We start from the raw sequence: 16,539 nt of genomic DNA on the forward strand, positions 1-16,539 counted from the left end.
AGAAGGAGAGAGGGAGGGAGATAGTGAGAAGATTGGAGGGTGGAGAGAGAAAGAGAAAGAGATGGGGGAAGAGAGAGGAAGTTAAGAGAGAAAGGGAGAGAGGGGAAGAATGAGAGAGAGGAATTGCAAGAGAGGAGGAGAGAGGGAAGGAAGAAGAAAGACATAGAGAGTGAGAAGTGGAGAGAGAGGGAGTGACAAGAGAGATGGAGAAAGAGAGAGAGAGTACGTTTAGGGGTGAGATAAATAGACAAAGAAAGAGAGATAGAGAGAAGGGGGGGAGAGAAGGAGAAGGAGGGATATAGTAACATAGTTGGAGAGAGAGAGAGAGAGAGTACTTGACGGAGGAGGAGAGTGATGGGGGAAGAGAGAGGATTGGAGGGAAAAGAGAGAGTTATGGGGGAAGAGCGAGGGAGGTAGGAGAGAAAGGGAGAGAGAGGAAGTACGAGAGAGCGAACTAGAGGAGGAGAGAGGGAGGGAAGAAGAAATACATAGAGAGTGAAAAGTGGAGAGAGAGAGGGGGTGACAAGGGAGAGATGGAGAGTGAGTGTGTATGTTTGGGGGTGAGATAAAGAGACAAAGAAGGAGATATGGAGAGAATGGGGGAGAGAAGGAGAGAGGAGAGAGGGAAGGATATAGTAACAGAGTTGGAGAGAGAGAGAGAGAGAGAGAGAGAGAAAGAGAGATGGATTTGGAGGGGGAAAGAGGGAGGTAAGAATAAAGAAAGAGAGAGAAAGGTGGAGAGAGAGGGAGATAGGATAATAAGAGGGAAGAGAGATAGAAGCAAGGGAGAGGGAGAGAAGGGGAAAAGAGAGGGAGGGAGAGGAGGGCGAATAGATAGATAGATTGGAGAAAGAGAGTGTATGTTTTGGGGGTGATATAGATAGACAAAGGGAGATAGAGATAAAGATGGAAAGTGAAGAGAGAGAAGAAGAGAGAGATGGAGAGAGAGAGGGAGGGACAAAGAGATTGATATATATGGAGTGAGAGAGCATGTGTGTTTGGGGGGTTGAGATAGAGAGACAAAGATGGAGAGATGGAGGGAGATATATATATATATATATATATATATGGAGGGGGGAGAGAGGGAAGAATATTTATTGCACTAGATGCATTGATTTCAGTTTAGATGGTGATTTCTAATCCTATTTCATTGCTTGCACTAGACACATTGATTTTAGTGTAGATGTTGATTTCTAATGATATTTGATTGCTCGCATTAGATGCATTGATTTCAATTTAGATGATTTCTAATCCTGATTGCTTTCACTAAATGCATTGATTTCAGTGTAGATGGTGATTTCTAATCCTATTTGATTGCTTGCACTAGATGCATTGATTTCAATGTAGATGTTGATTTCTAATAATATTTAATTGCTTGCACTAGATGCATTTATTTCAATGTAGATGATTTCTAATCCTATTTTATTGTTTGCAATAAATGCATTAATTTCAGTGTAGATGGTGATTTCTAATCCTATTTGATTGCTTGCACTAGATGCATTTATTTCAATGTAGATGTTGGTTTATAATTCTATTTGCTTACTTGCACTAGATGCATTGATTTTAGTGTAGATGTTGGTTTATAAACTTATTTTCTTACTTGCACTAGATGCATTGATTTGAGTGTTAAAGTTGATTTCTAGTTGTATTTGATTGCTTGCATTAGATGCATTGATTTCAGTGTAAATGTTGTTTTTTAATATTATTTGATTTCTTGCATTAAATGCATTGATTTCAGTGTAGATTTTGATTTATGATTTGATGTAATTGGATGCATGATGGTACATTAATTTTAAAGTGTTTGGATTAATATTGTGCATTGATTTCAGTGTAAACATAAAAAGTTATTGACAATGTACATTTATTTTTGTGTTATAGTAATTCAACCTATTAATATTGGAGAGAAAAAAGAGACAAGGTATGATGTTTACTACAATATCTCAAGCTAAAGTTTAACCTATCCTTTTCATATAATCAATATGAAAAAACAAAAAAAGTAACAAGGGTGGGAGTGTATGTTTTGGGGGTGATATAGAGAGACAAAGGGAGATAGAGATATAGATGGAAAGTGAAGAGAGGGAAGAAGAGAGAGATGGGGAGAGGGAGGGATAGAGGGATTGATAGATATGGAGTGAGAGAGCATATGTGTTTGGGTGGTTGAGATAGAGAGACAAAGATGGAGAGATGAAGGGAGATATATATATATATATATATATATATATATGGAGGGGGGAGAGGGAAGAATATTTATTACACTAGATGCATTGATTTAAGTTTAGATGGTGACTTTTAAACCTATTTCATTGCTTGCACTAGAAGCATTAATTTTAGTGTAAATGTTGATTTCTAATGATATTTGATTGCTTGCACTAGATGCATTGATTTCAATGTAGATGATTTCTAATCCTATTTGATTGCTTTCACTAAATGCATTGATTTCAGTGTAGATGGTGATTTCTAATCCTATTTGATTGCTTGCACTAGATGCATTGATTTCAATGTAGATGTTGATTTCTAATAATATTTGATTGCTTGCATTAGATTCATTGATTTCAATGTAGATGATTTCTAATCCTATTTTATTGCTTGCACTAAATGCATTGATTTAAGTGTAGATGGTGATTTCTAATCCTATTTGATTGCTTGCACTAGATGCATTGATTTCAGTGTAGATGTTGGTTTATAATCCTATTTGCTTATTTGCACTAGATGCATTGATTTCAGTGTAGATGTTGGTTTATAAACCTATTTGCTTACTTGCACTAGATGCATTGATTTGAGTGTGAATGTTGATTTCTAATCGTACTTGATTGCTTGCATTGGATGCATTGATTTCAGTGTAGATGTTGATTTATGATTTGATGTAATTGGATATATGATGGTACATTAATTTTGAAGTGATTGGATTAATATTGTGTATTGATTTCAGTGTAAGCATAAAAAGTTATTGACAATGTCCACTGATTTTTGTGTTATAGTAATTCAATCTATTAATATTGGAGAGAAAGAGAGACAAGGTATAATGTTTACTACAATATCTCGAGCTAAAGATTTAACCTGTCCTTTTCATATAATCGAGATGAAAATACGACAAACGTAACAAGGGGGACAATAAGAATAGTAGAAGAAAATAGTTTGAGATTAATCACAATGAAAGACTATTTGTAATTTACTATATTCTTATTATTCACATTTTCTATCATTCAACACTATTACATTGTCAATTTACATTCAAAATTTGTATTTCATCATTACAGTTATTTACAATATTTATCATCTCAACAAACTGAGATAACTAAGAAAATTTAAAATTAAATGATTAGATATTTAGCATATTTAAAATGACTATATTTAATATTAGATGAGTTTACATATTATTGATAAAATCAATCCTCTATTCCTTAGATTTTCTTTGGCCGCACACGATTGAAACCAGCCTAGATCCATCTTAACTCTCGATCTATCAGGATCAAATCTCTGGAGGTGGAAACATTTACTCAAGTTTTGCACTAAAAAAGAGGTTTGCACCTCAAGAGATTTGATCCCTTTCAACGCTTGATAGATCCCGAGTTAAGATGGATCTAGGCCGGTTTATATAATGCTTGGATTGAACCTTGAATCTTATAGTTTACACAATGCTTAGATTTGAACTTTGAATCTCATAATATACACAATACTTCATAACACGATAATTGCTAAATGAATTACCCCATGGACTTTCTTTAATCTTATTTAATTTTGCAATAAATGTTTAAGTATTTTCATTTTAAGTTATTTAAAAAACTTAAAATAGTTTTATTTAGTATTCTTAAAAGGGTGACACTTAATTGACTTATGAGTATATATTTCAAAATAATTTTTGATCCATGAATATATATTTCAAAATAATTTTTGTTCCATGATGTGAAGGTTATTAGGTCAAAACTTCATAGGTACAAATCATGTTAAGGGTTGGTGTGGCTCAGACATTCCAATGATTTTTAAGGCTTAAATGTCCTTGGATCATAGTTTTTCAAATCACAACCCTCCAATAATTTTTAAGGATTAAATGTCATTGGATCATGGTTTCTTAAGTTACAACCTTCCAATAATTTTTAAGGATTAAATGTCCTTAGATCATGATTCTCAAATCAAGCCTGAAAATCAAACTTAGACAACTTTACAAACAAAAAAATTATAAAAATATTTTAAATTAAATGATTAAAAAGTATACGATTTTTGAATTATAAACCTATGACATTTTATAATTTTAAAAATATTTTAGATAAAATGACTTTTAAATAAAAAAATATATAACATTTAATTAATTAAGCTACGTTGAATGAAATAAGATAAATTAATATATATAAATTTTAAATTTTAAAAATATGATATGTTATTAATGGGCATACATCAAATTAATTTAAATGAAGTAACTTAATAATTGACCTTTTACCAGAATCAAAATAAGTGAAATTCTAAATATCATCCTATTAAAATTCACACGTTTTTAATAAATATAATCAAAACAATAAATAAACAATCTTCTTTTTAACCTTTTTATACCAGTTGTGATAGAATAAACCACTCGAAATAAATAAAAAATAACACCAAAATAATCACAAAACTCAAACATTTTATTGAAATAAATTAGTTAATTGATTCCATCCTCATTGGGGTGAGGATAAATGATATATGACTTAAATAATATATATATATATATATATATATATATTTTTGCAAAATATATAATTTTTAATAAATTGAAGAAATAAAATTATTATAAAATTTTACAAAACCCAGCGTAAAAAGATTTGGATGAATTTCAAGGTAAAATGTGCAGAGCAGACCTTTCACATGATCCCAAGTACACGGATTTAGCTGAACGTCGAGCAAAAATGTGCACAGCAGACCTTCCAAATCTTTGCTCAGAAAACCTGTAAATTTAATTTGTTGAAAGAGCTACTTCGTTCACAAATAATCAATAGAAGCAACACGCGAGGCCAGAGGTTCGAATCTCGTAAAGCACTAGTAAAACCCTTTTCTTGAGAATTCATGCCTTCTGCTACAAGTACTCAGACTCAGAGAAAATAATTGACGGAGAAAAATTTTCAAAACACAGTACGCCTCGTATCCCGTACGCCTATCTCAAACACCTGATATTTCGAGAAGATATAATCAGGGTTTTGAATGGGCCGAACCTCAAATTTCTCGGATATGCTGTAATCAGGGTTTTGAATGGGGCGAACCTCAAAATTTTCCGATATGCTGTAATCAGGGTTTTGAATGGGCCGAGTCTCAAATTTCTCGGATATGCTGTAATCAGGGTTTTGAATGGGCCGAGCCTCAAATTTCTCGGATATGCTGTAATCAGGGTTTTGAATGGGCCGAACCTCAAATTTCTCGGATATGCTGTCATCGCCGTGATCTCTGTCGCTCACTGTGATGTTCTCATCCAGAATTGCAGATTCTGAGGGTTTCATGCCATTGAAGCACTGCAATTCATCGACAAGCTTGGGCGCCTTGACTTGAGGACTACTGTACCGATCATCAGAATACAAACAATATATTTCTTGGTGTTGAATACTGGAAGACGGGGGCCTCTTTTGTCCAGTGAGGGACTGAACAACAGCACAAAATTCAGATGCGGTCGTTTTGACCATAATAGTAGGGTTTGAGATATGGACTACCCTCGCCGCTCCAGCTGTGCATCTTTTAGAGTTGCAGGATCCTGCTTTTGAACTTATGCCTTTAATAACGTTCTCCGCCATGTATATTTTTCCGATAGGTTTGAATTTGGAAAAGAATTTCTACCAATTCTGTGTAGTCTGTATGTGATAACAGAAGCTAATAAATTGAGTTAATATGGAGATGTTGAGAGCTCCAGATTTAGTAGGTTCATCGAATATAGACATGTAACATTCGAGCTGCGGATCTTATCATATTATAGTGTTGCAGGAAGAAACACGTAGAGAAGTCATCATAACGTGGGAATGGGAGGGATCATTTCTTAACCTATGTCACCGTTATTTTTTTTGTTTCTAGAATCATTTCTTAGAATTTTAAGAAGACTCATTATGAAAATTTGAAGGATGTAAGTATATTTTAAATTTTAGAAATTTTGGTTACTCAGGTAAATTGTAATTTTTTTTGTTTCTAGAATATTTTTTTAGCATTTTAAGGATACACGTTTTGGAAAATGTGAAAGATGTAAATATATTTTAAATTTTAGAAATTTTGGTTTGTTAGATGTAAATTGATATAACTTGAGTGGGCCTAATGGTTAAGAGCATGTGTTTCTTCCTAAGAGGTCATTGGTTCAAAACCAGAGGGGGTAGAAAATGTATGCCTTCGTATGAGGCATTGGAATCGGAAAAACATTTCATTTTGGAATGAGTATGTTAACATTGGTTCTTTAGCAGTGCAATGAAATCAGAAAAACATTTCATTATTTCATTTTGGAATGACTATGTTAACATTGGTTTTTTAGCATTGTCTTTTCAGTGAGGGGACTATTAAAGGTTGGGTCAACTCATCATTAATTTGAATAATAAGAGGATTGAATTGCAAAAGGCAAAAAACAAGGAAGCTATCTAATTTTGTGGACATAAAAAAAATCATTTATTTCATAATGGTGATAAAAATGTGTGGTTTAAACTTTTTATTTTTGGGAAAGAGTTCTCTCTAAAACAAATTATTTAATATTATTAAAATAGATAATAGAGTGTTTTTAATATTTCTAAATTTTATAAAATTATTATGTATTTAAAATAATAATTTTATTTAATTAAAATAATAAATTTATTAAAAGTTATATTAATTAAGATTTATTTTAGTTTGGATTTTTAAGTGTTTAAAAGATCATATTACTAGATGATTTTTTTTAGTGTAAAATTTGAGATTTTTTTAGATTATATAAAATTTATTTAATATTATTAAAACATAATATCAAAAAATTATATGGGCAAGCGATGGAGAGAGCTGCTGTGGATGACCATGCACAACTTTAGCTGTTGCAGCACCTAGTGCGAAGCAACGCTAGCAGCGCCTCAGCGGCCTCCCACTGCTGAGGGTCGATCCACAGGCTACGGAATGAGAGATCACAACACCATCCAACATTTCCCCCCCCCAGATTGTAGTTGCCCTTAGTGGCCTTCTGCTGTTGAGGTTTGAGCATTATAGACCCATTAGGGGATGAAGACCATCACCCAGATCATCAGCAAGAAACTGAAGTAACAGCAAAAGCCTTTGCCTCCCTTATTTCTGCAATGGGTCCGACAAAGAGCCGACCATCAGTTTCAAATTTTGTTAAAAGAATGGAAGAAATACCAGAAATATCTCTTCCTCGTGCTCTCCCAAGAAAAGCAGCATTCTCCCTAGCAGAATGAGAATTAGTAGGGCAGTTTACCGGGTTGTGGCCATCACCCAAGATTGTCCAAAAATGGGTAGAAAGAAACTAGTCTGCATCAATAAATGGGAAAATATCAATCAGGTTCTGTGGTAGAGGGTACTACACCTTTCATTTCGAAACCAAAGAGGACCGAGATCTGATATTCAAGAATGGTCCGTATTTTATGGATACAAGGGGACTGTATTTGAATAGATGGACACCGGACTTTGATCCAGAAATGGATGTTCCAAATACTGTACCTGTATGGGTTAGATTGCCGCATCTTCCCCTCCACTGCTGGGGAGACGATTCAGTTAAAGCCATAGGAAATGCAGTCGGGAAATACATAGACAGATGTGAGCCAAAAGAAAACATGCATGCATGCGCCCGAATCTGTGTAGAAGTGGATCTAGGGAAAGGACTCCCATAAGCTATCAAAATCAAAGTGGACCAGTGGACACACATACAATAGCTGGACTATGAACAAATTCCCTTTAAATGCAAGGTATGTCATGAATACGGTCATTTTGCAAATAGATGTACAAAAAATAAAGAAAATGAAAGCGAAAAGATTGAGGATCTGGAAAATAAATGGGAATAGGTCAAACAAAAGAAGACAACTAATAAACAATCAACCCAGCCCTCTTTCCAGCCCACAACATCCATTGAAGCCCTCCCTCTCGCCAAAAGCAAACTTCGCCAGTCATAATCCCCTGCTCCCTTCAGCCCCCCATCCCCTGGACCCAAATCTAGATCTAGATCTAGAACCCCTCACTCTCCCAACCCCCCTCAGTCTCCTCATTCCCCCAGAGGTTCAACTCACCTCTCTCCTCCTCCCTCAGTAGACAGAATATTAACCAGAAAGCAATCAAAGGAAGCATTTCCAAATGCAGAAAACCAAAAAAAAGTTGGAAGAAAGACAAATAAAGAGCTAAGGGATGAAGCAACAACAAAAGAAATGGCTCTAGGAACGCAACAACCTATGGATACTTACCTAGGGAAAAGCATAGGAAACAGGGAGAAAATCCAGCAAAAGGGGAAAAGAACCATGCACCACCCAACAAGTAAATAATGATAATAGTCTCCTGGAATTACAGAGGAATGGGGGCACCATTTAAAGAAAATGCAACAAGAGACATACTGACAAAAGAAAACCCAGATATCCTTATGATTAAGGAGACAAAAGCAAACAACCAAGAATCTGAAAATATTAACAAAAAGTTCAGACACTGATGAGCCCCAAAAATGTACAATTATTTGGGCTCATTCAACCTCCTAATTTGGCTTAGTCCACCATTCTCATTTGTTTAGTGCATGTTTTTGATTATTTTTATGTTAATAGAGTGAATTTGGTTAGTCATTATGCCAACAAGTCTAATGGGTGCTTTGTGTAGCCTTTTTGGTCAACTTGGAGACAAAATTGAAGGTCTTAATGAGCACTTGGCAGCCAAATTCGTGGGAGAACAAGCTAGAGGATTTGTAGGAAGGTGTCCCCCTCATTTATGGGCCCTTACCTCGAATTCTCCACCATCAGCTCGGAGTTCAAGGGCCACCGAATCAATCAGCTCAAGGGCAGCCAAGCAAGTCAAGTTGGACTGCTGTTAACTACAAGTCTTGGGCAGCCAAGTCCCTAAATTTTAGGAGGACTGTTGGGTCCTCAAATTGTATAAATAAGAGGGCTTAAGACCTCATTTCAGTTAGTCATTTTTGGGATTAGCTAGTTAGTCAATTTGGTTAGCCAATTAGTCTTTTTGTAAGCCAGTTTTGGCATGATGTTAGACTCATGATTATTCAATAAAGGCAGGCAGCTTTGGATTCAATTCTGAGTTTTTAAGGGAGCTATAGCTCTCAGGTTAGGGCCCAACCTGAGAGCAATAGACCTCCTCTTCCTTGTATCGTTACTTGTTTCCTTGCAGCACTTTATTTCCTTTGTTTTGACATGCATTTAGAATTTCCAGTTTGCTGATTTGATTTGTTTTGTGTGATTGAAGTAGGATTAGCTTATGGTTTAAGTGCTTTTAGTTGTTTAGATTAGAGGAGGAGGATTGTAATTCATTAGAGTCAAGAAAAGGCTGATAGTGCACTCGCTGCCATCTCTGGTTAGAGGTTGGGGGTGTGGGCTATACCAACCACCAAAAAACGCAGTCTTATGCTTTCATGCAAGATGCCACATAGTTATTTTAATTATAGATCCATGCATGCACTCTTTCTCCACTTTAGTTCTCTGTTCCTGAGCCATCACAAGCCTCATTTCCATCCTACCTATTCACCCATACACTTCCTCCACTCCTCCATCACCCAAAACTCCAACCACAGACCTTCCTGTAGAAATCCCGAGACTTCCTGTAGGATCCCCTGCAGACATCCTGTAGAAGCCTGCAAACTCGGTTGCTGAGCATCTGAACGTGTGAAACTTCTGTGGGATGATGTTAGAGATCCCCTGGAACCTCTCCTAGCGCCCCTGACCTTTCCCAAGCTTTCTCTCCCTTCGCACCACCTCTGCACAGCCAAACCCTAATAAGGAACAAATTCATAATCACTCCATCCACTTAAGCAAAATACAAAAACAATGTTCTTTTTCATAGAAGTAGTTTGAGTTCATGCATTTCACATCATTAGAAGTAATGGCATCAGTTGTAGACATTTGCACTCTCACTATTGCACCATAGAGGTTAAACTAGTCAGATTAGGGTTTACTAGGGTTTCCATGCTTTGGTTGGCTTTCAGTTCATTGTTGCAAAGTAGATCAATTTCCCTTGAGATAACCTTCGTCCATCATTTAGAAAGCTTCTTCTGAGAGCATATAGAAGTTGGCTTGAGCCTTAGCGGACTTGTGCCAGCTGACCAAGTGACAGCTGCGACAAGAGCTAGTACTTGTGCATACATCACCGTCGCTTCCAAGTTTGTACGAACTACCGGGTTGATAAAATTAGAGATAGGGAGCCCCAGGAGTTGTAGCATTATTGCTACAATACTGGAGCCCACCAGACACTACGAAGGGGAAGCAATTTAGGCAACAGGAGCATCAGGAGGTATCTGCACAATTTGGGAAAAAGGAATATGGGAATTAATAAAAAAAAAACAGATCAGCATTGGATATTAACGGATTTAAGGCAGATCAGCACAAAAGAGAGATACAGGGTCATAAATATATATGCCCCCAATCACTATAAGGAGAAAGAACAGTGCTGGGCAACACTGAAGGAAGCATTACAAGAAACACAAGCTGGGAAAATAATTCTAGGAGGGGACTTAAATCTAGTTAGAAGTATAGAGGAAAAGTTTGGAGGAAACTATCAAGCGGATCCATCCAGGAATTCTTTAGAAGAAATAATGGAGTAGCACAGCCTTCTGGACATCCCTCCAAATAATGGAAAATATACCTGGAATAACAAGAGAGTGGGTAAAAGTAATATAAAAGAAAGGTTGGATAGAATTTTGATTCAAGAAAACATAGCAGCAGTGTACAACTCTATCAAATCAAAAATCATTCACACCACAACTTCTGATCATAAACTGGTTGTAATAGCATTGGGAAAAATGGAAAATCAAGGCCCACTCCCTTTCAGGTACAACTCAACCTGGGACAACATAAATCAACGAATTAGTTAAAACAGTATGGGAACCAAGAATATCAGGCTCACCACAATACATTTGGGAGACGAAATTAAAAAATGTAAGATCTAAGCTGAAGGAATAAGCAAGATTCAAAAAAGAAGAAGAAGAAGAAGAAGAAGAAGAAGAAGCTACAACAGAAAATGGACAACATGCAGGCTGAAAAAGAAGGTAAAGAAGAAAGCAAGTAAGATTACTTAAAACATAAATAAATCTTTTGGGAAATATACAGGGAAAACAAGAAAGAAGAGGAAGAGGCTAGACTAAAATCCAGAAGCTTATGGCTCAAGGCATGGGATAAGAACACCTCATTTTTTTCACAACAATATGAAAATCAGAAGAGCAAGAAACCAAATAGAAAAAATTCAAGTGGAAAACCAAGAAGTCAAAGGAGCGAAAGAAATAAAAAAAACAACTTACAAGCACTTCAAAAACTCACTTTCAGCACATAAGAAATGGCTTTACAACACACAAAAAGGAAAAATAAAAAAATAACAAAACAAAGATATGTGCAAGGATCTCACAGAAGAGGAGATAGTGGAGGCCATATGGAATCTGCATCCAGATAAATCACCCGCGCTAGACGGATTTACAATAGCTTTCTACAGAAACCATTGGCATACAATGAGAAATGACTTTTTAAGAATGGCGAAGAATGTTTAAAAAAAAATGGGAAGTCACACAAAATCTTCTTATCTAGCTCTGGTCCCAAAGGAGTCAAACCCCTCCACCTTCAACAGGTTCCGACCCATCTCTCTATGCAATTCCTCTTATAAGATAATAACAAAAATAGTGGCAAATAGAATCAAGAAAGTGCTGCACCTAATCATATCAAAAAATCAAGGAGGGTTTGTTCCAAACAGGCATATCATTGACAATGTTATAATAGTCCAGGAAGCTGTCCACTCGAGTATTCTAAAGCAAGAAAAAGGTATGATAATCAAATTAGATATGGCAAATGCTTTCGATAGAGTCAACCACCCATACCTAATGGTTGTACTCCAGAAACTGGGCTTCTCAAAAGAAATAATAGAAGTCATACAGGAATGCATCTCTACCCCCTGGATCACTCCCCTCATAAATGGAAGACCCAGTGAATTTTTCCAAAGCACAAGAGGCCTCAGGCAAGGCTGCCCTCTCTCCCCATTTCTCTACATAATAATGGTAGAGACCTTAAGCAGAGCATTGGAAACTCAGAGAAAAGAAAGAACTATCACAGGGCTGAGAATAGCAAAAGGAATAAAAACCATAAACCATTCCTTGTTTGCAGATGGCACATTGTTGCTAGGAGGAGCATCAACACTAATAGCAAGAAGATTCAAAAAAATTCTTGATGCATTTCTACAGGTGTTAGATGGGCTATTAAATAATACAAAATGCAGGATCTATGGGTGGAACATTCCGTTTAGAACCATGCAAAGGATTTCATAAATCAAGGAAATCCCAGCACAGGAAAATTGAAATCACTTCTTTTACCTGGGACTACCAATATCAAAAGAGTGCATGAAGGCATAAATATGGGCAAAACAGATTGAAAAAATGCAAGACATGATAAAGAATTGGGGAATGATGTGGCTAAATATGGCTGGAAGGGTGATATTTTTTTTTGTAAGGTTCAGCGAGACTTTATATTAATAAAATACAGTAAAATACATGATGCAGAGTGGGAGTCGATGGGACCTCCCTGTGTCTGCCTTTGTACAACTGAGCTGGTCTAGTCTCTGCTCTCACTCTTTTTTTTTTTTCCTTCGAGTGGGTCACTTACAGCTTGTATAATTGTCAGTAGATGCAGATATGGAAGAATCAAAGGAGCCTGGCATTCACTATGCTTGCTGGTCTACCTTGTTTATGGTGTGGCATTTCTCTCTGAGTTCCCCCTCCTCCAAGTCTTGCCAGAGGACGTGATAGTCTTCACTATTGGATTGAACGCTAGCATTGGCTATGGTGTCGGCCAACTTATTTGCAGTTCTTCTGACTGCTTGAAAGGTAATGCCTTGAATGTTGCCGAGATGGGCTTGAAGATCCTTCAAGATTGCCGAGAGCCTCCAACTGGGTGTGATCTTGTCCACTTGAGTGTCGTTTTGAAGTTTTCTCATTATCTTGATCATAATCTCCGAGTCTCCTTGCACTATCAGGGGTAGAAATTTGTAGTGGTCAGCCAGGGTGATGCCTTTGATGAGAGCAATCAGTTCTGCAGCGTTGTTGGTGTTGTTTCCCAGATTGCCATGGTAGATAAGCTGGATATTCCCCGTGTGGTCCCTGATTGCTCCACCGTACCCGGCTTTTCCTGGGTTTTGCTTTGACGCGCCATCGAAGTTTAGTTTGAATGCTGGAAATGGCGGTGTTCCCCATTTGTCCTGCTTCATCGCTTCTGTGGTCTGGTTCCTGCCTGTAGGATTGGTCCGGGCTTTGAGATTGAGGATTTGGACAATCCTTTGATCCTTTGGTGACAGGTTCCCCTCTTGCGGCATTATGTCCATGGCGTGGATCGTTTCTGTTATTAGCTGCCTCGTTTTTTCCATTAACCTATCCACTGACATCGCAGAGTTCTTAAAGATTCGAGCATTGCGCTCTTTCCAGAGAATCCATACCACGGCTCCCGGAATGAGGTTCCATGCCCTGTTGATCAGATTATTGGTGGACATGGTGGATCGCCAATTGCTCAAGGTAAGGCAGATCGAGTCTCTGTTTCTATCGGTTTGCCTGAAGACAAAAGCTATATCATCCCATAGCGCACAGGCGGTGGGGCATGTGTTGAGAATGTGGTTGAGCGTTTCATTATCATTCTCGCAGAGGGCGCATCGAGAGGGTCCGATGAAACCCTGTCGTTGTAGATTGTTCCAAGTAAGCGCTCTGTTGTGCATGACCAGCCAAGAGAACAGGGTTATTTTGGGCCAAGTGCCTCTGGTCCAGAGGGCGTGCCATCTGGGGTCCGGTTTCCAGTCAGGTGAAGCAGCGATGATTCTGTAGGCTTCTTTTAGATTGAAAGTTCCTTTAGAATTGTTTCCCCATCGCAGGATGTCTTCTCTGGTTGAGGTGAGGATCCTGCGCTGTTCTAGCTATTGTAGGAGTTGTTCTATATTTCCATTGTGGTCTTGAGTTGGCCATTGATCTTTGGTTAGCCATTTTTGCCAAGTGGTGGTCACTGTTTGGGGTTGCCAATAATCTGCTACCTTTTTTAGCCCTGCCTCTTGCATGTCATTTTTGAGTGTAGTCCAATCTGGGTGGTCCAGAGGAGGGAGTTGCTGCCAAGCATCCTCCCAAAAGAGGGCAGTGTTGCCTTGGTGCACTTCCCAGAAGCAGTGCTGCTGAACAATGTGTCGGTTCTCCCATACTTTGTTCCAGAGGGGAGAGCCTTGAGTGCTGCCAGTGAGCCTGATGAGGTCTTTGTCCTGTATTTGATTTGTGTACTTTGCTTTCCACAAGGTGCCCCATAGGGAATTAGGATTCTCCACCCATCTCCACCAGATTTTTGCTGCAATAGCCTTGCTTAGGATTTCAGGATCTCTTAGGCCCAGTCCTCCTGCCAGCTTTGGTTTGCATATGTCTGTCCACTTGAGGAGGGCCCATTTGCGCTTCTTTGAATCTCCATTCCAGAGGAAGGACCGCTGGATGTTCCGAATGGATTTGTAGACTGATTTGGGTGCCGCAAGGGCTGAGAGCATGTAGGCCGGCATTGTTTGAAGAACTGATTTGACCAGTACCAGTCTGCTGGCCATGTTTAGGGCTCGATGAGTCCAGCTGCTTAATCTGGCCTTCATTTTGTTGAGGAGATCTTCCCAATTTGCAGCTTTGGGGGCGTATTCTGAAAGTGGGATGCCGAGGTATTTGGTTGGAAGGGAGTTCCTCTGAATCTTGAGAATTTTGCTAAGATTTCTCTGCACAGGAATAGAAGTGTTGAAGAAAAATAATTTGGATTTTGTTAGATTGATCTCCATACCTGAGGCTTCCGTGAAAGTACTTAGCACCTTGTTGAAGGTTCGAGCTTCCTTTACTGTGGGGGTTCCCATAAGCATTGTGTCATCGACAAATTGCTGATGCGTTACTGTGGGTCCTTGATGCGCAACTTTGATGCCTTTGAGCTGATTCGTTTGGACCGCTTGGGATAGAGATCTTCTGAGGCCCTCTGCCATGATGACAAAGAGAAAAGGTGACAAAGGATCTCCTTGCCGTATGCCTCTGGATGGGAGGAATGGTTGTAAGGGGCCTCCGTTCAGCATGATTGAGAAGAATGCTCCTGAGACCATTTCCATTATCCATTTTATCCAAATCTGACTGAAGCCGAAAGCCTGGAGGATTTCTCTGATGTATGTCCAGCTGATTTTGTCAAAGGCCTTGGAGAGGTCAAGTTGAATGAGCATGCCCGGGATCTTTTGAGTTTTGATAGAATGCAGCACCTCCTGGTTGAGAATGATGCTGTCAGTTATCTGTCTTCCTTCAACATATCCAGACTGTTCATGAGAAATGATTGAGGGAAGGATGGGTTTAAGTCTGTTGGCCATCAATTTTGAGAGGATTTTATATATGACGTTGCAAAGGGCTATAGGTCTGAATTTGTCGGGGGAGTCAGCATGATCAGATTTGGGGATGAGGGTGAGGAAGGTAGCATTGATGGCCGGCAACACTCTCTTGGTTCTGTGGAAGTTCTTTATCAGATTGAAAAGGTCTGCTTTGATGATGTGCCAGCAAGCTTTGAAGAATTCAATTGTAAAGCCGTCTGGTCCAGGGGCTTTGTCAGAGGCCATGGTGAAGACGACTTCTTCAATCTCCTGCTTAGTGAACTCTCTTAAGAGAAGGGAGTTTTTCTCCTTCGTTACTAAGGGGGGAATAGCACTAATGATTTTGTTGATAGCTTGGGTTCTATCTTGATTGGGCTCAGAGAGCAGTGACCTGAAGTATAAATTTAGTTCCGATCCTATTTGCTCTCTGGTTGAGACCTTAGCACCATCATCTTTTTTGAGGGATAGAATACGGTTGTTGGCTCTGTGTTGAATGGTTGATTTATGGAAGAAGCTTGTGTTTCGTTCCCCATGCCTTAGCCACTGCACCCGTGATTTTTGTTTCCATAACAGCTCTTCTTGTCTTAGCCTGTCTTCCCATTGCTTTTGGAGGTATGATTCTTGAGCTAACCTATCCTAGTTAGGCTCGTCCTTGATCATTAATTGTTGGAGGCCCGCCATTTTTTCCTCGAGCTCTTTTTTGGCTTGAAAAATGTTACCAAATGTGTTCTTGTTCCAGCATTTGAGCTTGGTCTTAATGCTCTTGAGCTTTTGCTGAAAGATGTACATAATGTTGTCGCTCTTTACAAAGGTTTGGGTCCACCAACTTTGTATATTTTGCATGAAGGTTGGGTGATCTATCCAGAAGCTTTCGAACCTGAAAGGCCGGTTTTGGGGCTTGATCATATTGGTGAAGTGCAGCTATACTGGCCAGTGATCTGATCCCCCAATGGGAAGAATGTTGGCTTCCATGTCTAGATTCTGGAGCATGATGGATTCTGATATGAGGAACCTGTCAAGCCTTGATGCAACCTGTCTATTTCCCCCTTGCTTATT

This window comes from Pinus tabuliformis, chromosome 9 (assembly GCF_031772625.1).
Source record: "Pinus tabuliformis cultivar Carrire ecotype Pingquan chromosome 9, CPIR1, whole genome shotgun sequence".
In the NCBI taxonomy this organism is placed as follows: Eukaryota; Viridiplantae; Streptophyta; class Pinopsida; order Pinales; family Pinaceae; genus Pinus; species Pinus tabuliformis.